General features: G+C 43.7%; 1 protein-coding gene across 1 annotated transcript in view; it reads right to left on the minus strand.

Moving 5' to 3' along the window:
- EPHB1 (EPH receptor B1) overlaps positions 1–25,962 on the minus strand; it is a 454,706-nt gene that overhangs the window by 132,742 nt on the left and 296,002 nt on the right. The gene's annotated exons all lie outside the window — the stretch shown is intronic.

The following is a 25,962-nucleotide window of genomic DNA, read 5'->3' on the forward strand; positions in this document are numbered from 1 at the left end:
CTCTAATCTATGCCCTCTGGGCCACCTAACCCTTCCTTGCAAGTACCCCCTAGGCAGAGGCCTAGTCTTGGGTATGGGGCTGCATCTCCAGCATGGTTCCACACTTTCTGTCTTTTGGGCTTAAAATCTCTGTGTGCACTTATACATCTGCTTCCTGGGCTCCCAAAAGGCAGTCTGACTTTGGCACGGTATCTGATCTTGCGTGTTCTCCTTCCTCCTATGGACAGGGAAATCCTTCTTTTATACTTTTAGAGCAAACTGTGTCCTCTACTCAATATTCTCTTAGGAAAAAGGGTTGAAATAGGGTCTGTGAATGAGCCAGAAAGGAGATGGGATACTCAAGACTCTGGGATGCAGAGGTAGTGTTTTCATGGCTAAGAAGAGTCAAGATTGTAGTTTGGAAAACTAACTGCATATTTTAATGTGGGTTGAGGGTTAAGAAGGGATAGAAAGGGAGATCAGAAAATAACATCATAGACAGAGGCGGCAGAAAAAAAAGTGAGGGGCCAGGAAGACATGTGAGGAGCGGGACCAAATGGGTTATCAAAAATGATAGTTCTATCAGGACATCTCTACTCATGGCCCACTGTGACATACCTACTTTAAGAAATTGTGTCTGAGTGATTAGAAGGCTTCCTAGAGAAGAATAAAGGTCTTTGAGATTTTATGGAGAAACAGAAGTCAAGGAGAAAAAGCAGACATGGAATTGGGGGCTGTGGAGATCTAAAGAGGTCTTATATCAGAGCAAAATATGCAGGACTCTAAGTTAGGCTGGTGGTTATGCCTTTGTCCTCAGTATAGAACATAGGGCTAAAAGTAGAATGGGCTGGAGTGTAAATAAGCCAAAAAAGGGAAAGTTTGCAACTGTCAGAAAGGTAGTAGAGTTACCAAGTAAACATGAGGTCAGCCTCATGTTCAGTTTTGGTTCCTTCTTTGGGTAACTTGTTATTTGAAAACACTGTCAAAACAAAAAGCCCTCTATATTCTCTCTGGCTGCCATGTGTAGCTTTGACACACTTCAGCCAAAGTTCAGTTCTCAGTCTTTCTCTTGCACTTCTCTTTTCCTCCTGAGGCACCAGTTCCTCTTCCACCATTCCTTCACTTAGGTGTAGCTTTCCTGGGGAAGACTAGACAAGAATGACCACTATGCTAGAGGAAAGTGTTGTGATGCAGTGGACCATGCTGGTTCAGCACCTTGGAGAGGGGCATGAGTCAACTTGCTCTCACTCCTTTCACTGGGATTCCCTGGATAGCAGTAAGAAGTTTCTAAAGATCCTCTCTCAGGTACCAATAACACCACAATAACAGGAGTCTATGACAGCAAGGGTTCGAAGGTCTTGTCTTTGGAGGTGGGATGGGTATATTACTATTTGAGGCCATATCAGGGGACCAAGAGTAAGCTATCAGGAATCTGATGAAAAGCAGTGGCATCAGTGGACAGACTGCTGAGGTACACTCCATTCAATAAAGAAGCTAAGAGGGGCTTAGGATCTTTGGAAAAAGCAGACCAAGTGTTGGCTATAATTCATGAGTGACAAAGACTAGACAATTGGAACACTGTTTTGCTCAAGGTGAAGATGGTAATATCTCAAATCCTAAAGTGGCTTTTCCTCAAAGGAACTTAGTTGTGCTGGGGGCTTGAGGCACAGAACTGGAAAGCTGAGTCAGATCTGTCTCTTTGCAAGCTCAGGCACACTGGTTACTCCCCTAAGAATGTAGGCTGTCTCTCCTGAGGCAAGGAGGAGAGGACATTGAAACCTGGAGCAATCATGTTGCTTTACTTTTCCTAATTGCCCCAGGGGCAATTTTATATCACTTTGAATGAGTTTAAACTAGACCCCAGGGACATGTCTTCCTGTGAACAGACACCTATGCCATCTGCAAGGACATCAGAAGGACAAGGCTTTGATTTGGTTACATGTGTTTGTTTCATACCACTGAGTAAGTGATTAATTTTGGTAGTTTGTCTATAAGATTTCTACAAGGATCATCTGAAAGATCAGAGAGATGGCTGTGGTTTCCATTTTAATAGAGTTCTGCATGGAGTTGTGAATTTCATATCAACAACAAACCCTACATGCAAAGTACTATCATAGGCATTTTGGTACATAAGTTAATGAAGCCTCATTTTCCCAACATCCCATGAGGTAGGAACTATTATCCCCATTTTACGTATAAGGAAACTGTAGCTCAGAGACATTAAATAACTTGCCTAAATTATGTGGCGGGTGAGTGCTGGAATCAAGACTTGAGTACAAGTCTGGATGTCCCCAAAGCTCATCCTTAACAACTCCTCCCCCCAGGGTGGAGGCACCTAAGAGTGCAAGGTGCAGGTGTGATGCAAATACAGCCAGGTGCTGGGGGCAGGGGTAGGAGGAGGCTTCATGCCTCCTCTCATGAAGGCAGGAAGCTCTTGTTTCTGAACCACTTTAGTAGCTTCCCTGTAGAAACAGAGCAACGTGGTTCCAGGGCTGTGCTGAGCATGTCTGCATGTGTTGCTCATTAGGGTCTTGGAAACACTGGGTCTGTACTCAGGCAAATTCCCCTAATCATAACAGTTAGTAATAAGAAGAAATGACTAGTCAAAACAAGGAGGGACCCTGCTGAGAGGGATTTCAGGAGCATTAAAGAACCCAGTGTTACACATTTCTCCAAACACCAATGTTTGCAGAAAGTATTTCTTGTTTCACCGGCTTTGATGGAGCTAATTGTGTGGGAGAGAGGGGGTGGATTCACTTTCTGGGAAAAGAGCCCCCTCTCCCTGGCCCAAACTGAAGCCTGAGCATCTAGGTTTTCCCAGGGCTGCAGAAGGCCTTGGAGGATGGCTGAGGCCCCTGCTTTCGTGAGGCAGTGCATCCCAGCAGGAATGGCTTACAACCATCTGTGTCACTGCCTGTGGGGACAGGAGGCTGAATCTTCTATTTGTGGCCCCAACTGAGGCCAGAAGGAGGGAAACTTAGATAGGATGCCCCCTGCAGATTCCCTGGGGACACTTCAATCAAGGAGAGATAGTGGTTATGTCATCTTATAGACCTGGTCTTCAAGACCTCCTTCCTGGCCCTGAAATAAGGCCTCAGGGCTTTCTGAAATGGTGAAAGGTGCATTGGAAAATTGGGCTGAGTGCCAGCTTTGTGACTTCGGGCAGGTCACTTGCATACTCTGAGCCTAATCTTTCACTCTTGGCTGATCCATCCATGTTCCTGAGACTCTACATTGCACTCAGACCCATACATAAGATTATGGTATGCAAAGTTCCCTGGTGTCTACCTGGAGGAGCTCAAAGTGTGCAGGGAAGGCAGGCACCTGCACGGCAGTCACACAAACCACTGACTGACAAGGCTAGTGGACACACGTCCCCTGGACCTGGAGACGGCAGCTCACTGTGCTGCAAGGGGACAAGCAGGGTCCCTGCTCTCTTCTCACTGATAAGGGACTCAAACAGCTGCATATACGTTGAAGCCATCAGTATATCTTAGTGTGCTCCACACGCATTAAAGACTATCTGGCAGTTACCCAGAAATCCCTGTCCATCATCCACCTTCCAGCAGAGAAACAGTGACCACATACACACCTGTGCAGTGAATAGAAGACACTGTCTGGGACATTTGACATGAAGGCCCTCTGAAGACATCTTCCTGCTTACGACTTCTGAGGTCCCAGACAGACTTCCTCTATGGAATTTACCAGGTTTAAAACTAAATACGCAAAAAACTAAGACCATGGCATCTGGTCCCATCACTTCATGGCAAATTGGTGGGGGAAGAACAGAAACAGTGACCGATTTTATTTTCTTGGGCTCCAAAATCACTGCATGGTGACTGCAGCCATGAAATTAATTTCCTTGCAAGGAAAGTTATGACAAATTTAGATAACATATAAAAAGCAGAGATATCACTCTGCCAACAAATGTCCATATAGTCAAGGCTATGGCTATTCCAGTAGTGAAAGTTATTCCAGATGTGAGTGTTGAACCATTAAGAAGGCTGAGCACTGAAGAATTTATGCTTTCGAATTGTGTTGGAGAAGACTCTTGAGAGTCCTTTGGATAACAAGGAGATCAAATCAGTCAATCCTAAAGGAAATCAACCCTGAATATTCACTGGAAGGACTGATGCTGAAACTTAAGCTCCAATACTTTGGCCGCCTGATGCATAGAGCTGGCTTACTGGAAAAGACCCTGATGCTGGGAAAGAGGAGGGCAAGAGGAGGGGCAAGAAGAGAAGGGGACATGACAGACAATGAGATGGTTGGATGTCATCACTGACTCAATGGACATGAGTTTAGCAAACTCCAGGAGATAGTGAAGGACAGGGAAGCCTGGCATGCTGCAGTTCCTGGGGTGGCATGATTTAGCGACTGAACCACAAAGCTTGTCTACAGGGCTCCTACCCAGGTTAGGGAAAGCTGGACACTCCTAGACCCTGCTCATGGCATCTCTGACTCAAGTATCCCCATATGGTCCCCAGAGATCTTCCTCCTGAAAGATCCATACACTAGGCCAGATCCTGCCAGGCATGCTCCAAGGTGTTTGCTGTCACCAGAGGCAAGAGTCTAAGCCAGAGTCTTCTTGAAGTCAAAAGACTTTGGGACATACATCAGTCTTTGGCACAACAGAAAGATAGACCCTACTTTGGCAGAGCCTCCCACAGAGCAACATGTTTTAGAATATCATTTCTAATTGATACCAACTCAGACCCTGAACCACACCAAACCACTTATTTGATTTAGCACGTCCTGACTCAGCCCAGAGCTTGGTAATTGCCCCCATGCTGGTGCAAGTGTGGAGGCTGAGATCAGGAAAGAAATCCAGAACAAGAAAATGGATGCTATGCGTCTTGAGATACGGTTGATAGCCACTGGGCCAAGGTCTGTCAAGGATGAGGGTCACACACATGATGGAAACCTTATAGGTAAAGCACCTCAGCTCCCTCAAACTCCTTGTAGGTCACAGCCTACTGTGAGCTCTCAAATACTAGGTACTAAATGGAGAAGGGCATGGATTTTCCAAGGTAGTTTTAAAAATACTATATCCATGTGGGCCAGACTGGACAAGCCCCTGCTGCATGTGGGGAGCTGGAGAGGGAGGCAGTAGCTGGGATGAGGTCTCAAGGCTACTGCATGATTAGCAGTCATCTCTCCTTACCATCCCCAGAGAGAGGGTGGTGCCCATGAAGGAGTCTTGCATCTCCACAGTTCTTCACAAATGACCAAAAGCCCCTTCACTGTGTGACAGAATTTTTCCAGTTGTCATAATTCTTTATCATTTTTAGAGACTGTGCAACAGAAAGGCATCAGAACAATTGCTGGGAAGAGACTATGGGTTACATAGTAATGGGTTATTCATTTAGTTTTCTCTAGGAAAAACACAGAAGATAAAGAAGAGTTTTCAAAACAAACTTCAGATTTGCTATCATCCCCCTGGGGCTTCCCAGATGGCACAGTGGTAAAGAATCCTAGCTTGCTTTCTCCCCTTTTGATTCCCCCTCTTCTCCTGGTCACCTCTATCTCCTTCCTCCCTCTTCTCTTCCCCATGTAACTCTTTGTACCTCTCCAGGTATCCCTCACTGTGAAGAAACTTATCATCATTAACCTAGATGTTTTTATCATCAGTGCTATACAGATGGAGAAGTCTTGAGGCTGTAAGAATAAAACTGAAAACCAGAGGCAAAAGGCTTAAGTCCAAATCCTGAGAACACCAGAGAACTCCTGAATCCAGGGAACATTAATCAATAGGAGCTCATCAAATGTCTCCATACCTACACTGAAACCAAGCACCACCCAAGGGCCAACCAGCTCCACAGCAAGACACACCAGGCAAATTCTCCAGCAACACAGGAACATAAACCTGAGCCTCATAATCAGGCTGACCAAAGTCACACCAAACCCACTGAGATCTCAAAACTCATTACTGGACACTTCATTGCACTCCAGAGAGAAGAAATCCAGGTCCACTTACCAGAACACTGACACAAGCTTCCCTAACCAGGAAACCTTGACAAGCCACTCATCCAACCCCACCCACATTGAGGAACCTCCACAATAAAGAGGAACCACAAACTGCCAGAATACGGAAAGGCCACCCCAAACACAGCAACATAAACAAGATGAAAAGGCAGAGAAATACCCAGCAGGTAAAGGAACAGGATAAATGCCCATCAAACCAAACAAGAGAGGAAGAGATAGGGAATCTACCTGAAAAAGAATTCAGAATAATGATAGTGAAAATGATCCAAAATCTTGAAAACAAAATGGAGTTACAGATAAACAGCCTGGAGACAAGGATCGAGAAGATGCAAGAAAGGTTTAACAAGGACCTAGAAGAAATAAAAAAGAGTCAATATACAATGAATAATGCAATAAATGAGATAAAAAACACTCTGGAGGGAACCAACAGTAGAATAACGGAGGCAGAAGATAGGATAAATGAGGTAAAAGATAGAATGGTAGAAATAAATGAAACACAGAGAAAAAAAAGTTAAAAGAAATGAGGACAACCTCAGAGACTTCTGGGACAATGTTAAATGCCCCAACATTCGAATGATAGGAGTCCCAGGAGAAGAAGACAAAAAGAAAGGCCATGAGAAAATACTCGAGGAGATAATAGCTGAAAACTTTCCTAAAATGGGAAAGGAAATAGCCACCCAAGTCCAAGAAACCCAGAGAGTCCCAAACATGATAAACCCAAGGTGAAACACCCCAAGACACATATTAATCAAATTAACAAAGATCAAACACAAAGAACAAATATTTAAAAGCAGCAAGGGAAAAACAACAAAGAACTCACAAGGGGATTCCCATAAGGATAACAGCTGATCTTTCAATAGAAACTCTTCAGGCCAGAAGGGAATGGCAGGACATACTTAAAGTGATGAAAGAAAATAACCTACAGCCCAGATTACTGTACCCAGCAAGGATCTCATTCAAATATGAAGGAGAAATCAAAAGCTTTACAGACAAGCAAAAGCTGAGAGAACTCAGCATCACCAAACCAACTCTCCAACAAATGCTAAAGGATCTTCTCTAGACAGGAAACACAGAAAGGGTGTATAAACTTGAACCCAAAACAATAAAGTAAATGGCAACAGGATCATACTTATCAATAATCATCTTAAATGTAAATAGGTTGAATGCCCCAACCAAAAGGCAAAGACTGGCTGAATGGATACAAAACAAGACCCCTATATATGTTGTCTACAAGAGACCCATCTTGCAACAAGGGACACAAACAGACTGAAAGTGAAGGGCTGGAAAAAGATATTCCATGCAAATAGAGACCAAAAGAAAGCAGGAGTAGCAATACTCATATCAGATAAAATAAACTTTAAAACAAAGGCTGTGAAAAGAGACAAAGATGGACACTACATAATGATCAAAGGATCAATCCAAGAAGAAGATATAACAATCATAAATATATATGCACCCAACATAGGAGCACCACACTATGTAAGACAAATGCTAACAAGTATGAAAGGGGAAATTAACAATAACACAATAATAGTGGGAGACGTTAATACCTCACTCACGCCTATGGATAGATCAACTAAACAGAAAATTAACAAGGAAACACAAACTTTAAATGATACAATAGACCAGTTAGACCTAATTGATATCTATAGGACATTTCACCCCAAAACAAAGAATTTCACCTTCTTCTCAAGTGCACACGGAACCTTCTCCAAAATAGGTCACATCCTGGGCCATAAATCTAGCCTTGGTAAATTCAAAAAAATTGAAATCATTCCAAGTATCTTTTCTGACCACAATGGAATAAGATTAGATGTCAATTACAGGTGAAAAACTTAAAAATTCCAACTTATGGAGCTTAAACAACACACTACTGAATAACCAACAAATAACAGAAGAAATAAAAAAATAAATCAAAATATGCATAGAAACAAATGAAAATGAAAACACAAGAACCCAAAACCTACAGGACACTGTAAAAACAGTGCTAAGGGGAAGATTCATAGCATTACAGGCTTACCTCAAGAAACAAGAAAAAAGTCAAATAAATAACCTAACTCTACATCTAAAGCAACTTGAAAAGGAAGAAAATATGAACCCCAGGGTTAGTGGAAGGGAAGAAATCTTAAAAATTAGGGCAGAAATAAATGCAAAAGAAACAAAAGAGACCATAGCAAAAATCAACAAAACCAAAAGCTTGTTATTTGAGAAGATAAATAAAATTGACAAACCATTAGCCAGACTCATCAAGAAACAAAGGGAGAAAAATCAAATCAACAAAATTAGAAATGAAAATGGAGAGATCACAACAGATAACATAGAAATAAAAAGCATCATATGAGACTATTATCAGCAATTATATGCAAATAAAATGTACAACTTGGAAGAAATGGACAAATTCTTAGAGAAGTATAACTTTTCAGACTTGAACCAGGAAGGAACAGAAATTTTTAACAGACCCATCACAAGGACGGAAATTGAAACTGTAATGAGAAATCTTCCAACAAACAAAAGCCCAGGACCAGACAGCTTCACAGCTGAATTCTACCAAAAATTTAGAGAAGAACTAACACCTATCCTACTCAAACTCCTCTAGAAAATTGCAGAGGAAGGTAAACTTCCAAACTCATTCTATGAGGCCACCATTGCCCTAATACCAAAACCTGACAAAGATGCCACAAAAAAATTAAACTACAGGCCAATATCACTGATGAACATAGATGCAAAAATCCTTAACAAAATTCTAGAAAACAGAAACCAACAACATATTAAAAAGATCATATATCATGACCAAGTGGGCTTTATCCCAGGGATGCAAGGATTCTTCAATATCTGCAAATCAATCAATGTAATACACCACATTAACAAATTGAAAAATAAAAACCATATGATTATCTCAATAGATGCAGAGAAAGCTTTTGACAAAATTCAACATCCATTTATGATGAAAACCCTTCAAAAGCAGGAATAGAAGGAACATACCTCAACATAATAAAAGCTACCTATGACAAACCCTCAGCAAACATTATCCTCAATGGTGAAAAATTGAAAGCATTTCCCCTAAAGTCAGGAAAAAGACAATGGTGCCCACTCTCACCACTACTATTTAACATAGTTTTGGAAGTTTTGGCCACAGCAATCAGAGCAGAAAAAGAAATAAAAGGAATCCAGATAGGAAAAGAAGAAGTAAAACTCTCACTGTTTGCAGATGACATGATCCTCTACACAGAAAACCCTAAAGACTCCACCAGAAAATTACTAGAGCTAATCAATGAATATAGTAAAGTTGCAGGATATAAAATTAACACACAGAAATCCCTTGTAATCCTATACACTAACAATTAGAAAACAGAAAGAGAAATTAAGGAAACAATTCCATTAATCACTGCAACGAAAAGAATAAAATGCTTAGGAATATATCTACCTAAAGAAACAAAAGACCTATATATATAAAACTATAAAACACTAGTGAAAGAAATCAAAGAGGACACAAATAGATGGAGAAATATACCATGTTCATGGATCAGAAGAATCAATATAGTGAAAATAAGTATACTATCCAAAATAATCTATAGATTCAATGCAATCCCCATCAAGCTACCAATGGTATTTTTCAGAGAACTAGAACAAATAATTTCACAATTTGTATGGAAATACAAAAAACCTTGAATATCCAAAGCAACCCTGAGAAAGAAGAATGGAACTGGAGGAATCAACCTGCCTGACTTCAGTCTCTACTACGAAGCCACAGTCATCAAGACAGTATGGTACTGGCACAAAGACAGAAATAGAGATCAATGGAACAAAAAAGAAAGCCATGAGATAAATCCACGCACCTATGGACAACTTATCTTTGACAAAGGAGGCAAGAATATACAATGGAAAGAAAAGACAATCTCTTTAACAAGTGGTGCTGGGAAAACTGGTCAACCACTTGTAAGAGAATGAAACTGGAACACTTTATGACACCATACACAAAAATAAACTCAAAATGGATTAATATCTAAATGTAAGACCAGAAACTATTAAACTCCTAGAGGAAAACATAGGCAAAACACTCTCTGACATAAACCACAGCAGGATCCTCTATGACCCACTTCCCAGAATATTGGAAATAAAAGTAAAAATAAACAAATGGGACATAATTAAAATTAAAAGCTTCTGCACAACAAAGGAAACTATAAGTAAGGTGAAAAGACAGTCTTCAGAATGGGAGAAAATAATAGCAAATGAAACAATGCACAAATGATTAATCTCAAAAATATACAAGCAACTCCTGCAGCTCAATTCCAGAAAAATAAAAGACCAAATCAAAAAGTGGGCCAAAGAACTAAACAGACATTTCTCCAAAGAAGACATACAGATGGCTAACAAACACATGAAAAGATACTCAACATCACTCATTATCAGAGAATGCAAATCAAAACCACAATGAGGTACCACTTCATGCCAGCCAGAATGGCTGCTATCCAAAAGTCTACAAGCAATAAATGCTGGAGAGGGTGTGGAGAAAAGGGAACCCTCTTACACTGTTGGTGGGAATGCAAACTAGTACAGCCGCTATGAAGAACAGTGTGGAGATTCCTTAAAAAACTGGAAATAAAACTGCCATATGACCCAGCAATCCCACTCTTGGTCATACACACTCAGGAAGCCAGAATTGAAAGAGATACGTGTACCCCAGTGTTCATCACAGCACTGTTTATAATAGCTAGGACATGGAAGCAACCTAGATGTCCATCCAGCAGATGAATGGATAAGAAAGCTGTGGTACATATACTCAATGGAATACTACTCAGCCATCAAAAAGAATTCATCTGAATCAGTTCTAATGAGATGGATGAAACTGGAGCCCATTATACAGAGTGAAGTAAGCCAGAAAGAAAAACACTAATGTAGCACACTAATGCATATATATGGAATTTAGAAAGATGGTAATGATAACCCTGTATGTGAGACAGCAAAAGAGACACAGATGTATTGAACAGTCTTTTGGACTCTGTGGGGGGGGGGCAGGGCGAGGGCAGGATGATATGGGAGAATGACATTGAAACATATTATAAATTGTGAAATTATCAATTGTGAACATATTATCAATTGTGAAATTCACAAATTATCATATGTGAAACGAATCTCCAATCCAGGTTCGATGCATAATACAGGGTGCTTGGGGCTGGTGCAGTGGGATAACCCAGAGGGATGGGATGGGGAGGGAGGTGCGCTGGGGGTTCAGGATGGTGAACACATGTACACCCATGGAGGATTCAAGTCAGTGTATGGCAAAACCAATACAATATTGTAAAATAAAATAAATAAATGAAAGAAAAAAAAAAGAATCCACCTGCCAATGCAGGAGACACAGGAGACGCAAGTTCAACCCCTGGGTCAGGAAGATCCCCTGTGTGAGGAAATGGCAACCCACTCCAGTACTTTTCCCTGGAGAACCCCATGGGCAGAGGAGCTTGATGGGCTACAGCCCATGGGGTCACAAAGAATCTGACATGACTGAGTGACTGAATCTCCCAGCACCTCCCTATGTGGTTCTGAAAGAGACTTGTGTTGCCTCTTTCTGGGTGTACAAAAAGGCCCAGGATCCTAAGACAACAATTCAAGGTCAAGGGAACAAAAAGAAAAGTTGAAAAAGGCAGGTATACCTCCCAGAAAGGTATGGGTCATCCAAAATCAAGTCCTGATTCTGACATGTCATAGACACACTCATTTTTGGCATGGGAAGGAATCCTGGAGGTTAGAGTGTGTCCCTGGTGGTGAATGCCCTCTACTGTCCCTACCTGGTTGGCCAACTGCTGTTTGATTTCTCCAGTGATGGGAAGCTCACTATTCCCACCACCAGGAAGTCCTTTGCTAATGGTAATCATAACCTCTTTGAAAAATATAATGAAAAAAATTACCTATTCACAATAGCCACAAATGCCATAGAATTCATATGATTAAATCTCACAGGCTTGTAGAATGCTTGTATGAAGACAACTATAAAACTTTACTTAAGGACATAAAAGAAGACTTGAACACATGCTCCTGGATGAAGGGATGCAGATCATAAAGATAACAGACATCTCCAAAGTAACCCATATATTCAATGCTTTCCCAGTCCCAATGTAATAGGATTGATTAATGAGTTGTGCCAATCTGATTTCAAAGTTTATCTTGCAGATAAAAATGTTTAAGAGTTGGCAAGACATTTTGATAATGAATAATATGTACAGACTTCTTTTACCAGTTATTGAAATATACAACAAAGCTACTATCTTCAGAACAGCTTAGAACTGGTGCCAGAAAAGACTAAACAATCAATGGTAAGGAATAAAGATGAGTACAGACAGGCACTTAGTCTGTAACAAAAGAGGCATTTCACTAACATTTTGGATAATTCAGATGGAGCTGATGAGATGCTATTTTTAATAAGAGAAATAAGAATACCAATATCACGTCTTACACAAACTAAGTTTTAGATGAAGGAAGGAGCTAAAACTAAACACCATATAAAGAACTAAAATAACATGAGAGTGTTTTTATATATTAAAGTGGGGAAGACATACACAAAACCCAGGCAAAAAGTCAAGACTGAAATCCCCCAAACCAGAAATAAAAAAAGGTCAAGTTTAAGCTCAAAAATTAAAAACCTAGAAAATGCCAAAAATGTATTCATAAATAGAGTTAAAAATAAGTAGAGGGCTGCACAATCCCAAGTGGCTCAAGAGGTAAAGAACCCACCTGCAGTGAAGGACATGCGGGAGACATGGGTTCAATCCTGGGGTTAGGAAGATCTAATGGAGGAGGAAATGGCAACCCACTCCAGTTGCCTAGAAAATCCCATGGACAGAGGATCCTGGAGGGCTATGGTCCATAGGGTCACAAAGAGTTGGACATGATTGGGCACATACACATAAGAGGGCTGGGGGACAAGATGTCACATTTAATTGACAGGCATCTAGAAGTCAATTTTTAAAAACAGAAAAAGGGCAAAAACAGTCAATTTCCAGGAGACAAAATAAATTTGTCAATAAATGTATGAAAAAGACAGTGATTTATACTAAGGGAAATACTGTCAAAATTTTTAGGAGGTCAGTCAAACTGGCAAAAGCCTGAGTCTTGATAACATCCAGTTGAGCCCATGGATGTAGAAGCAAGATGTACACCACTGGTGGGGGTGTCACTTGGTCAAGTCCTAGTCCTCTGGGACAGCACTTTGATTGGCTTTCTGAGTACATGTGCCCAGCAACCCAGCAATTCTATTTCTAGGTTAATTTCCTCCACAAATATAGGCTTGTGTGCCCTCAAGGTATGTCTGAGCATTTTCATTTTTATTTACATTAGTGAAAAGATGTGTTGACCACCTATGGGGGACTATATAACACAGCAGAGGTGACTGTGCCTCCACCCTCTCTCCTCTCCCCCACTGTCCCCCCTTCATCATCTTATGCTTTCCCCACCCACCAATTCTCCTCTCTTCCCCAGTCTTGCTGAAGGTCATTTCCAAGCCACTTCCATAGAGCTCACAAAATGACACTAGACAAATCACACACGCAGTTCTTCGCTGTCTCAAATGGGCAGCAGCATTAGTTTGGGGTCAGGTCATCTCAGAGGCAATGGAACGCCCTCCTAAGGATTGAAGCCTAGCACTGAGGGTAAGGAGCTCTACCTGGTCAGGTCTGGGCAGAAATCGGGCCCTGCCACTCACGAACAAATGTATGAGCTAGGGCACTAGCCATGCGGGACCTCAGTTCTCTCATCTATACATTGGGAATAACAGTAGTACCACTTTATATTCTGTGAGGGTAATTGAGAAAATCCACATCAGGGCTTAATCAGCACCAGCTATCATGTTAGCGTACTGTTACTTGCTTGTGCTCTTGATCCAGTTGGTTGTGGCCAGGGGTACCAGGCACATGGTACTTGGGATCCACTCAGAAAGGGCCTTAGCCATAGGCTATGGTGGTGCACAGCCTTCGCCATGCTTAGGATGCAGGCATGGGTGTGACTGACCTTAACAGAGCTGTTTGCAGCCCTTTCACTGGCATGACTGCAAAGCCTACTCTTTGCTCACAGTAAGAGTGACTTTTCACCTCATGTGAAAGTTCCTCTGTGTTGGCTAGCAAATAGCATCCTTGAGGGGAATAGAGTGGCTTTCTAACTTTCCTCACTGAGCACTGGCAGGGCTTGATGGTGACCTGGCTTCCCATTGCCCCCCTCCCCCAACCTCCCACCTTCTGGGCATGTCTGATGCAGCAGAGCCAGCCTGTACCAAGCTGCATCTCAATCTCACTACACAGGTGCCATGCTGGCCTCTTTCCACTCAACAATGCTGAGCATCCTTTACTGCCACTTACAAGGTGAGCAGAGCTTGGTGATAACCCAGAGGATCTGCTCAAAAACCCCCTTAGACATCTTCTTGCAAGTCTAAGCCCATAGCTATGAGGAGCTAGGGGGAAGCAACACATCATGACCACCATTGCCCCAACCTTCTCTCTACAGAATGGGAAGGGAGGACAGAGGGACCTTTCTGTCCAAGTGGCATTTGGCCCTCTACCCACCAACCCCTGAGACCATTCACTCTTCTTAATGTGGTCTGAGTCAGAGCACCTTGATTGTGCTGGGCAGAGGTAGTTTCTGGCATAAGTTGGAGGGAATACTGGTCCTTCCACAGTTGACTTAAGACTGGAGCCTGCTCTGTCTGTGCAAAATCATCCATGATCATTTACCCACTGGGGAGTCTAGACTTTAAGCCCACAGTCAACCCCCTATCATAAGAGTTCTCAATTGTCTGGCTCCAAATGTGTACTTTACAGCCAATTGCACGGAAATTTTCTCAGAAGACCAACACAGAGTTTCAAAATAAATCACTATGAAATGCTAGTGTCCTGGTCCTATGCCACACATAATTCAAAGAGTATGGACAAGCCCACACTGACTACAAGACTCATTTCTTTCTACTTTACCCAATTTCCCATACAATTCAGAAATTTTCCTGGCAGGAATACCTCTTCGTACAATTCCAGTCAGTGTACTTCACTAATTACACAGGTAGCTTTGCTCACTTGGACAGTGTTCAGAATACATCCTTATACTAACTGACAGTGGCTTCCTTCTATGAGAGTCAAAGACACCTGGAGCCCCTGGTCTTGGTCACACCCAAGCAAAGCCATCAGTGACATCTGTGGGTCTCTGGCTCTAACTGCTTTGTTTCATTCACATGTTTTCACCAGTCAGGGGATACAGAAGATCACTCTCATGATTTGAGAAAGGGTTGGCTAGTGCCAGGTTTCTAAAATGGCAGCTAGAAGGTCAGAGAATGAAAAAGAGGGTGTAACCAGGAACCCCACCCAGTGTAATGGAGTTGAGGGTGGGTTCTGAGTCCAGCCCTCAGGGAAGCTTAATGATCAGTAACAGAGAGGTGTAGTAGGCTCATATGATACCAGGACTGATTGGCAGTGGTGAAATTGAAAGCTGATTGCAAAGAGGAAATTGGCTGAAGGTCTAGGAGTGAGTCCCAGACCTAACCCTCCTAGGGGACTTGGGCTTGGCCTCTGGTGTCAGAATTGGATCAGGATCTGATTCTGGGTTACATGGATGGAAGAAGGAGGGACTAGGGGAACCAGGACCTTAGTCACATCTGGGGATCACCTGTGAGCGGCTGGGGACCAAGGTGGTCTGCACCAGCAATATATGGACTTGTGATCACATCATGATGGGGTCAAGATGGGGATGATGGTATAAGATTCCAGTCAACCTAGAATGACTCTCCAGAAGTGATTGCTCTAAAATGCCCATTCCCCCCACCACCCCACCACCCCACATTTTCTGTTCTGATTTTGGAATGTGCAATCCAGATATGACTCAAACCTTATTCATAACAACCAAAACACAGACAAGTTTTTGAGACCTTACCATACACCTGATGATGAGTTAGGTATATACATCATCATAACTCGGCACAATGATAAACAATATCTTCATTTTATGGAAAAGAAATGGAGTTTCAGAGAGGTTAAGTAACCACAGCAACAGAGGGGTAGAGTCAAGAGTGAAGTCTGGTCTGTCTGATCCCAACAGCAGGCCTCTTACCACTTGGCTATGTTGGACACCTACCATGTAAGTCCACAGAGGGGATTAAAAAAAATCAGATCATTATGTCAACAGCTTCCAGTCCAGTGGACAGAGAAAGCCCTATACCTGAACAGATCTGAATAGAAGATTCAGAGCATGCACCTTCTTTCCTGGGAATGAAGTAAGATGCTGGCAGAAGAGAGACGATGTACAGCCACGTGCCTCTGACTGTCTCCTCTTTTGAGGAGGAGAATTAGAGCAGGGAAGATTTAAGAACCCTGAGCCACAGCTGCCATCCAATTTAAGCGTCCATCCCAGGCCAATCCCGCCTGGGACCAAAACCTGCAAATTAGACATCAAAGCCATTGCCTGAAGGCCACCAAGGAGCATCCGGGACAACAGTGAATCCTACAGCCATGTATTAGACAACTTTGTTCTGATTTTCAAAATAGAAAAGAGAGTAGATTAAATGAATAAATTTTGCCTCAATCCCCTCCTACTTCTGAAACTTCATAGTTAAATCAATGCTTTCTGAGTCTTAAGGAAACAGTGACAAAACCCAGCATGGGCCTCTAAGTATTCAGTTCAGTTCAGTTCAGCCACTCAGTCAAGTCCGACTCTTTGTGACCCCATGAACCGCAGCTCACCAGGCCTCCCTGTCCATCACCAACTCCCGGAGTTTACTCAAACTCATGTCCATTGAGTTGGTGATGCCATCCAGCTATCTCATCCTCTGTTGTCCCCTTCTCTTCCTGCCCCCAATCCCTCCCAGCATCAGGGTCTTTTCCAATGAGTCAACTCTTCGCATGAGGTGGCCAAAGTATTGGAGTTTCAGCTTCAGCATCAGTCCTTCCAATGAACACCCAGGATTGATCTCCTTTAGGATGGACTGGTTGGATCTCCTTGCAGTCTAAGGGACTCTCAAGAGTCTTCTCCAACACCACAATTTAAAAGCATCAATTCTTTGGCGCTCCTCTAAGTCAGGACAAATTACATTGTTTCTTTGTCTAAAAGTTTATGAGCCTTTAGAGAAAAAGAATATAGACAATGTACCTAGATTTCAAGGACAGTAACTGAAAAAAGTACACAGATATTTGTGTACTAAAGGAAGAAATGTTAGCTAAATGATAATTCCAGTGCTTGGATTCAAGCTGCTTTGAAAATAGCACAAAAGTAGAGTGTACAACTCCAATAATAGTAGTAAAACAAAATAGCTTACTTTCATTGACTGCATCCTGTATGCCAAACACTGTTTTAAACAGTGTTCTAAATATTACTCCATTTATACCCTTGACAACACAGTGAGACAGATGCTAACACTACACCCACTTTATGAATGAGAAAATGGAGACAAAGAGCTATGTCACTTGCCCCACATCACATAGCTGGAAAGTGTCAGAGCAGTGCTTGAACTCAACCCTAGAGCACAGACCACAAAGCCCACACTCTCAACCAATTATGCTAATACTTGTCAGTTGAAATCAGTTTTCAAAATGGTGTATACTTGAAAGAGCACAGTGCCCAAACCCATAAGACTGAAAGGTCTGAAGTTATACATGTAAGTGTGGGAAAGAAAAGACCCAGATGGGCAGTATCTCCTGAAGAGACAAACAAAAATTTTGAATGTTTGGAAGTAAAAATGTCTGATCGGAGCCCATGGTTTGAGAGGCTGCACCAAAGTGAACAATCAACAGGATCCCAGTCTCAGAAGAGCCACCAAATTTCTTTGGACCCTGCTTGGAGGTCAGGGCCATATGTTTCATTCTGGCTGCCATATTTTAAGAGTTGGATTGATAAATGTGAGAGATTCAGAACAGGCAGCCAGGACACTGAGGCTCAGGAAACCATGCACATTAGGGAGTAGATGATGTTTGGCCTACAGCAGGTGATTGAGGAAGGATGAGAAAGTTGTTCATAAGCAATGGAACCAAAGGCTCCACCTGCAGGACACTGCTCCTCAGCGATGGACCAGGGGTGAGGAGGGGAGGAAGGCAGTGCCTGATCCAAGGTGCAGAAGCTGTCTCCTAAAGTGATAGGTGATGGCTGCCTAGCAATGGAGTAGAGACACCCTGCAAAAAAATTCAGCTGTTTGTCATCACAAGTATTCAGAAAGCTAAAAATGAAATGACCACTTCTCAGGGTTGTTGGACAAATGAGGCTGACACCAGGGAGGAGTTTGAGAGGCAGGGCCTAGAAGGCCACTCCAAGTGTTAATAATCTGTGACTCCAAATGCCCATAAGACGAAATGTTCTTAAGATGAAAAACTGAAACAGAAATGTCAGCACTTATGCCCAGCTATTAGCTTAAAACTTAGAGCTACATGATGCCTCCTAAGGGTTATATTCACTTGGGCCCAACAACTGTGAAAAGAAATTGTAGACTATAGAAGTGTGAAAGCCCAAATACACAGGCAATGCTGACCCTTCTTGAAACAGCAGTGACAGCTATAAATAGCTTTCAGCTCACTGTCACATGCCCTCAATTCTATATCCAGGTGTATACACTATCCAAATCCAGGTGCTCAGAGAAACAGCTTACCCCATGACACTTGTTCCTCCGTGACCCTTGTTGGAATTTCACCTCAAGGAAAACACACATTACCTCCACTTCAAAAGTACAAATGATATGTTTTTACGTGGATCACATACCAGGGTAATTCAAGGAGCTCCTTTACCTACAGAAAGGGGCACACTGTGGAACTTTTCCTAAAGCCCTGATCAGTAATGAATGAGTAAAACTAACCTTGAATAAAGTAGCCCTCTTTCAATAGGTTGCAACTCCTAGATGAAGAGAAACGTGTTTTTGAAAAGGTTGGCTTTGGGGAAGTATTTAAAATCATCCCCAATGTGTAGGCATGTGAGCAAGCAGTCCCCAGTTTATAACACTGGATTCCTGTGCCCTGTGGAGTGCTGTCGCCCTAGGGGAAGCTTCCTGCTCTATTGGACTAAAGGGTCCTCCCTGAAATGATGGCACCCAGAGGCTACCTCTGGACCTTCTCACTAGGTGGAGAAGGACCATCTGAGGGGTGAGACCCATCACCCCATCACTCTACTCACCTGATCCTCCATCTGAGCTCAGGAGACCGGTCCCCACCAGTCACCAGTCACTTTGCTTCTGCTTCAGTTTCCCCTCCATCCTCCCTGAGCCTGCTCCAGCCAGGTGGTGCTCTCTCATCTCTACTCTCTCTCCTCCATCACTGCTCCACCACCCAAGACAGAGAATGGAATGGAAACTGAGCCAGAGCAGGTGAGGGTGGTTCTGAGAACTAGTAAGATCCTCCCCTGAAACACTCAACACAGACACACACTCACATCACACCCACTCCTCTTCTCTTCTTCCTCGGATATGTATTCATACCCTCCCAACCCCTCATCTCTCCAGTCTGCTACACAAGACATGGTGGGGAGGAGCAGGTGCTTTGATTCCACTCGGCAGGAATTCACTCAGTGGCCTTTTTCCCCGGAGTCATAAAGCAGAGGACAGAGAAACATGACCTAATTCTAAAGCAATGTTCTCAAACTTTAGTGAGCTTCAGAATCACCTGGAGGGCTTGTTAACACTCAGATCTCTGCCTCCTCTTCTCCCTACTCCCCCTCCCCAGAGTACCTCATTCAGGAGGTCTAGAGAGGGGCGAGAATTTGTATTTTTAACAAGTTCCCTGGTGACACTGAGGCTGCTTGTCCAAGCACTGCATCTAAAAACAACTGCTATACAGGAAACCATTACTGGCCATCTTGTCAAGCATAAGCCAGCAGGACCCAGGATCGGTGGAAGAAGGTTATGATCTGGTGGCCTTACAGACTTTTCACAGAGGCATGAAGACTATCAGAACCGGCTGCAGAGGAGTTCCTTCTTTCTCTGTCATCTCAAGGCCCTTTCCATCCCCTGAGTCCTGCTCCCCTCTTCTTTATCCTGCCTGGAAAGACCAAGTTTGGGCAATGCCACACTCCTAGGCAGTCCATCCAAGGACTATGTTCCCTCTATCATAGGGACCACTCTGCTGCCCTGGGACAGTTGGGATGAAAGAGGTTAACAGCTGCCAACAAAGAATGAAACATGAGCTTAATAGAGATAAATGGGAATAGGCAGAGATGAGAGAAGGAAGAGTGGACTCTTTTCCTTTGCTATGGGAGGCAGAATCAAGAGCAAGAGTAACAGCAAATCTCCATCACCACATGGCCATCTCCAACATCCTCCTAAGAGCTACCAAAGTGTAGTTCTCAATGTGTGTGACATCGTGGCACTGGAGGCAGACAGTCGTGAGCTTTCATCCTGGGGCTGCCATGACATCCTGTCATTAATTCCCACAACCTCCTAATCTGAGTTCCATCATGTCCAATTCAGCCAATAAGAAGCCCCAGTTCACAGAAGATGTCATATGTCTCAGGCCACACACTTTAGGGTCTACACCCAACATGCCTGCCTTTCTGCTCAGCCTCTCTGAGTCAGGAGGAAAGTCAAAGGTGGTCACCGGAGGACCACAGGGACTGGCCGCCAACGTGTCTCCCATGAGAGAGGACAGTGGTATAGGACAATAATTTCTGGAGCCCCTTCTAACACTCCACCTCTATGATCAAAACTGCAGAGGTAACCCAGTGCATTTGAAGAAGAAATAAAGAAACAAGACAAGCACTAGCTTGTCTCTGTGATCCATCAAAGTTTCTCCCATGTGGGTGATGGAGAAAAAAAGGGGTTTTGTGGTCAGAAATGTAACAAGGCAATTATTTTTACACCAATCCTTTCACATAGCTTTTCACAGACAGCAATTTTATAAGACATAATTATCTATTTTCACCTGCTTCATAAATTCCTCCTTTCCATTTCTTCCCCCATAAATAGAAATTACTTAAAACTGAAGACATGCATTTTGGTGCTCACAGGGCTGCATACTTCCTCATGCATTCCTGGTTCCCACCTCTTTCCTGCTGGCCCACCCATCACACTTCCAGGACCATGAGACCCTCCTGCGAAAGAAGTGGGTCTGACCCTGAGGAGTCACGGAGTCCCTGCTCCCTAAGAACTGAGAGCCCAGTTCCTCGGCCACCGCTCCTGCCCAGTTTCTCAGCATCTCTCAGCTCTGGAGGCGAGCTGCACCTGGAATCCTCAGATGCTCTGTCTGCAGCTCCCTCCTCCGACGGCCTGTCCATTCCCAGTGGCCGTCACCTTCTCATTTGTTTTCATCGAGAGCTCCTGGCCAAGGTGAATGGTGACTGTGATCTGAACTGCACGATAGATTCTGCTGTGACACTCGGGGCTGGCATCAAACCTGTTCTCCCCCTGAGGACATCACTTTTATTTTTAGATCTCCAATCATGCTGGAAGCTTCCATATCTGCTGCAATCTTCACACTTTCCAGGGATGTAACCAAAGCAAGTTCTAACACTGATTGACAGTTTACTATGAACCAGGCACCGAGCCAAAGACTCCATAATATGATTTTGTTTAATCCTCATAACAACCCAAAGAAGCATGCATTATTATGAGGTCATGAGAAGAAAACAACAGAACGTAAGAAAGGTAAGAGATTAGTTCAATTCACAGAAACAGTAAGAGACAGAGACAAGATTCAAACTTCTGTCTGTGAAGTGCCAAGCCCACCTTCCCAATGCTACATGCAAATCAGTGATTCAATCAGCTTTCCCAGGACCTATTCAAGGAGATTGGGGCAATTTGGGGTGCCAAGACTCCCCAGGGGGCTTCAGGAGGAGGAAGCAGGAGGAGAAAGGTGAGCAACTTCCTCAGCTGAAGTCAGTAATCTTGATGTTCAGAGTCCCAGCTCCCCAGCCGAGAGCCTCTGCAACCCTTCCTGGCTGGTGGGGCCGGACATTCCCTTTGACCTCTCCTCCTGCCCACTTCTCCAAGTAGCCTACTGATAATTCCTCCTCATTACAGGTGGTCCTCACTGAGCACTTCACATAGCCTAACTTCTTTCAAGGGGTTCTGTTAGCAGGGGTTGGGGTGGGGGTGGTGTCACCTGTGATCTGTGACATGCCTCTAGCCATGCCTCAGCTCTCACCTGATCCCATCATGGCTTAGGTTGTCCTTCTGCCTGAGGGTAGCCCTGACATGCTGCAGCATTGCACCCTAAACCTTTACATCAGTCTTCTCGGTCCTCCCTTCCTTCCCACCAAACCCTGCTGAGAACAAGGCTTCTTCCTGAAAATGAGCACATGGGGCCATGGCAGGACAAAGGGACAGTTGGCCAGGTATGATGCAGCAGATCCAGAATGCCAGGACTGGCAGAGACTCGAGGAGGATGGAGAAGAAGGAAGAAGGGAGCTGGGTGTCCAAGATCAGCAGCAATAACATCATCACAGACTCATTCATACAGCTCCCTATGCCCCTCTTCTCTGACTTCACTAAAAGCCCACCCCAGCCCTTTGACACAGCCTTGGAGTGCATCCAAGATCCTGCTGAATCCATGAACTTTGTCAAGCAGGGCCGGACACTTAGGGCTGCCGGGGCAGTCAAGGAGATCCCAGGTTCTCCCCGGAGGTTAAAAAGAAAATAAAGAAATGCCCGCACAGGGCTATGAAAGTTGTCATGCATTTTAAATGTTCAGATTAATTTAGAATAAATTAAAACTTTGAACACTATAAAAAATACAATAAATATATATGTGGTGCTTGTTTCACGAGATTAGCAAGAGTCATAAAAACATCAATTTTTTAGCAAACTACAGATATTTTTAGCCTTGTAAAAGAGTACATTTTAAACCACGAAATTTTTTGTAAAATGTCCAGTATTGTCAGTGAACAACTATTGATACAACCTCATTAAAAGACAGTGGCAACAGACCATGCCTGAGGCCTAGGCTCTTGGAGGCTTCCCACACTGTGTCCCTTTCCCCCATCACATCCCAGACCTGAACACTGTGGACACCCGCCGTCCTATATATTTTAGAAGGACAGAGCTCCCCGTTGCCTGGTTCCTCCCAGCACCTCATTGGGCCATCACCACCCTTTGTTTGCCTGGACAGAGGTATGCACTTGCGAAGTGAACAAGCACCTGGGCCCTGCCCACCCCCACCACCCTCTATCAGCTGGCTGGGCCCATACTGGCTGCCTTGCTCCACCTGCAGAACCAGCTGAGACCCTAGGCCATGGGGCAGCACTGTGCCTGGCCTCCACAGCTCCAGATATGCTCCTTGTATCTGAAAAATTATTTACACTGGTGATGTGCGATGCCTTTTTAAGAGAACAGATGGCACCTCCAATTAGAATGCTTTAAAAGGAAACCCTAATGAGATTATAAAAGCCAACAAATTGACTTTTTCATACAGTACTTCCCTGGCACACAATAAATCAAATATATAATGAGGCTCAATAAAATAATAGGTTTATTTACACTTGTTTTGCCTAGCATTGTGCTGCCAGCCAGCCCGGCCTCTGGGTCCTCTTACCCACTGCTGGCCCCTGCCAACCAGAGCCTGGAGCTGGACAATGCACCCTTGAGCTGCTCTTGGCCACACCTCTACAGGCAACTGGGACTCTGATTCAGTGACTTTCCTCCACACCCTGACATCCTGACAAGCCCTGCATTCACCTGCCCACTCTGGGTAAGATGCGGAGATTGTGGTGGGACATAGGGGCTAGAAAGGTGTGCCTAACTTAGAGCCAGCATACCACTGCAAGAGAGAAAAGCTTGGGAGGTCTGAGTTTAAGGAGCTGGACTCAGGACATGGGTGGGCAGTGGGCAGTGACGTCTAGAGTGTGCAGAGTGAAGGCTCTTGGACGCTCCTGCTTATACCAGGAATCAGCTCTGTTGGTTCAAGCACATCAGGTCAGGTGACAGAGAGATAAAAGGGAAATGTCATGTGAGAGGCAGAAGAGAGAGGTGCTATATAGCGATGAGCTCCACATCTGTCATTGCCCTACCTTCTCTCAAGGTGGCCTTATTCAGGGGCTGGATGGATTTATAGGGTGTGTATGCTGGAGTTGGAAGCTGGGGTCCCAGACTTTTATTTCCATGAGTTTATCCACAGAGGGAGGCTGGCCAGTAAGAGAGGGTCCAGGAGAGTGGAGGGGAATATTTTCAGGATGGAAGCTGTGAAAACCTGGATTTTGGCAATCATGGAGACTGGTCCTTAGCCTGGATATCCAGGAAGCAGAGATTGGGCCTAAGTGGCTTCTAAAGAAGTGCATGAAACAATGCTTGTCAGGTTCACAGGACCCACAGAGGAACCTCAGAAATCAGTACAGGGGTACCACAAAAGGAAGACTGGGACTCCAGTCAGCAGAAATGGAATCATTTCTGTTCATATCAACCCAGAGAGATCTGGGAAAAAATCAATTTACAAAAGGAAGAGCTTTTTCTCAGTTCAAATCTATAAGCATTGATTGACCTCAGAACTTTGATCTAGAAGACACTTTCATTCTTCTTCTTTATCCAGCAAAGGTTATATATACTGCAAGGCCAGAATTAAGAAATTCTACCTGGAGTTCAGTCATTTTTTTCTGCCCATCAAACTGCAAATATGTATGAAATGTTTCCTCCGTGTCTTTCTATACTGGGGTGGGCGGAAGGAGTTTGGTCAGAGGAGGTGCAGGAAAGGTCCTTACTTGGAGCAATCTGGGCAACATTACCCAACACAGAAGAAAGTTCTAGCATAATTAGAGGTTAACCTGGAGCACTGACTCCTGAATGCAACAAGAATACTGAAAGGGAAAAGTATCCCTATTTTAGGTCTGCCACACTTAGGAGAGGAGGAGCAAGTTCTTGAAAGTGCTGGGCAGGGATAAACGTGCTTCTGATCTCTGCCTGAGGGCGAATTATGAGGGAGAGCAGGGTGGGGAAACTCTCCTCTCCTCCAGCCCTCCCCAGGGAGCAGAGTTGCCCCACTCCAGCTTTGGCAGGATGACTGCCCCTCCCTCCACAGCAGAGAGTGGGAGAGTGGTGGGGCTGACACACAGGCCCCAGCCCCTGGAATTTCTGCCTCAGGCATCCACACTAGACTCTGGTCCTGTCATTTGACAGAGGCATGGATGTACCATATAGGCACCTGGCACACGAGGACCTTCACGGGGTAACCAAAAAGACGAATGAAGGATAACTGGACCCTCGGCTGTACAGTAGAAACTCACACAACATTGTAAAGCAACTATGCATGTGTGTGCTTGGCTGCTAAGTCAAGTCCAACTCTTTGGAGCCCGCCAGGCTCCTCTGACCATGGGCTTTCCCAGGCAAGAATACTGGAGTGAATTGCCATTTCCTTCTCCAGGGGATCTTTCCATCCAGAGATCAAACCCGCATCTCCTGCATGGCCAAGAGGGTTCTTTACCACTGAGCCAAGACTCCCGGATGAAGTTTAAAAAGGGGAAATACTGAGAGGTAGACGAAGGCTTCTTGAACCCAGCTGGGTGGGGAACAGTTTAGATACCTTACCAGAAAAAAGCTGAAACAGAGAAAAATCAGCAGCTGGCAGACAAAGTGGGAAGCAATGGTTGGGATCAATGGCTGCTGCTAAATAGGAATTTTTGTTTAAAAGTGTTAATCAAGTTAAATTCTCTTTTCTATTTCTCCATTGAATGTTCAGTAGAATCTACATCCATTGCCACAATAAGTTATCAATGGTTATCTCTCGATATAGATAATATGGTTGCATTTATTTTCATATTTACTCTTTTCTGCTCAAATTCTCTCCAGTTAACATGCATTAACCTTATAATCAGAAACTATAACAAATGTTGTTTTATAAAAATCTACGTTTAAAAAAAAAAGAAAATTTTTACTAGACAATTAGCAAAATCATGAGGGCTATAAGGGGAGCCTGGTCACAGAGATACAGGAAGCCGAGTGAAAAGAGAGGATACTCTCAGCTGTGAAGACCAAGTGATTTTCTCGGAGGAGGTGGAGGAGTTACCAGGAATTGTTTCAACATCTTGGTGTACCTTGGTTTTGCACTCAAAGAACTCTCCATTTGACATTTTTAA

This window comes from Odocoileus virginianus, chromosome 4 (genome assembly GCF_023699985.2).
Source record: "Odocoileus virginianus isolate 20LAN1187 ecotype Illinois chromosome 4, Ovbor_1.2, whole genome shotgun sequence".
NCBI classification, from domain to species: Eukaryota; Metazoa; Chordata; class Mammalia; order Artiodactyla; family Cervidae; genus Odocoileus; species Odocoileus virginianus.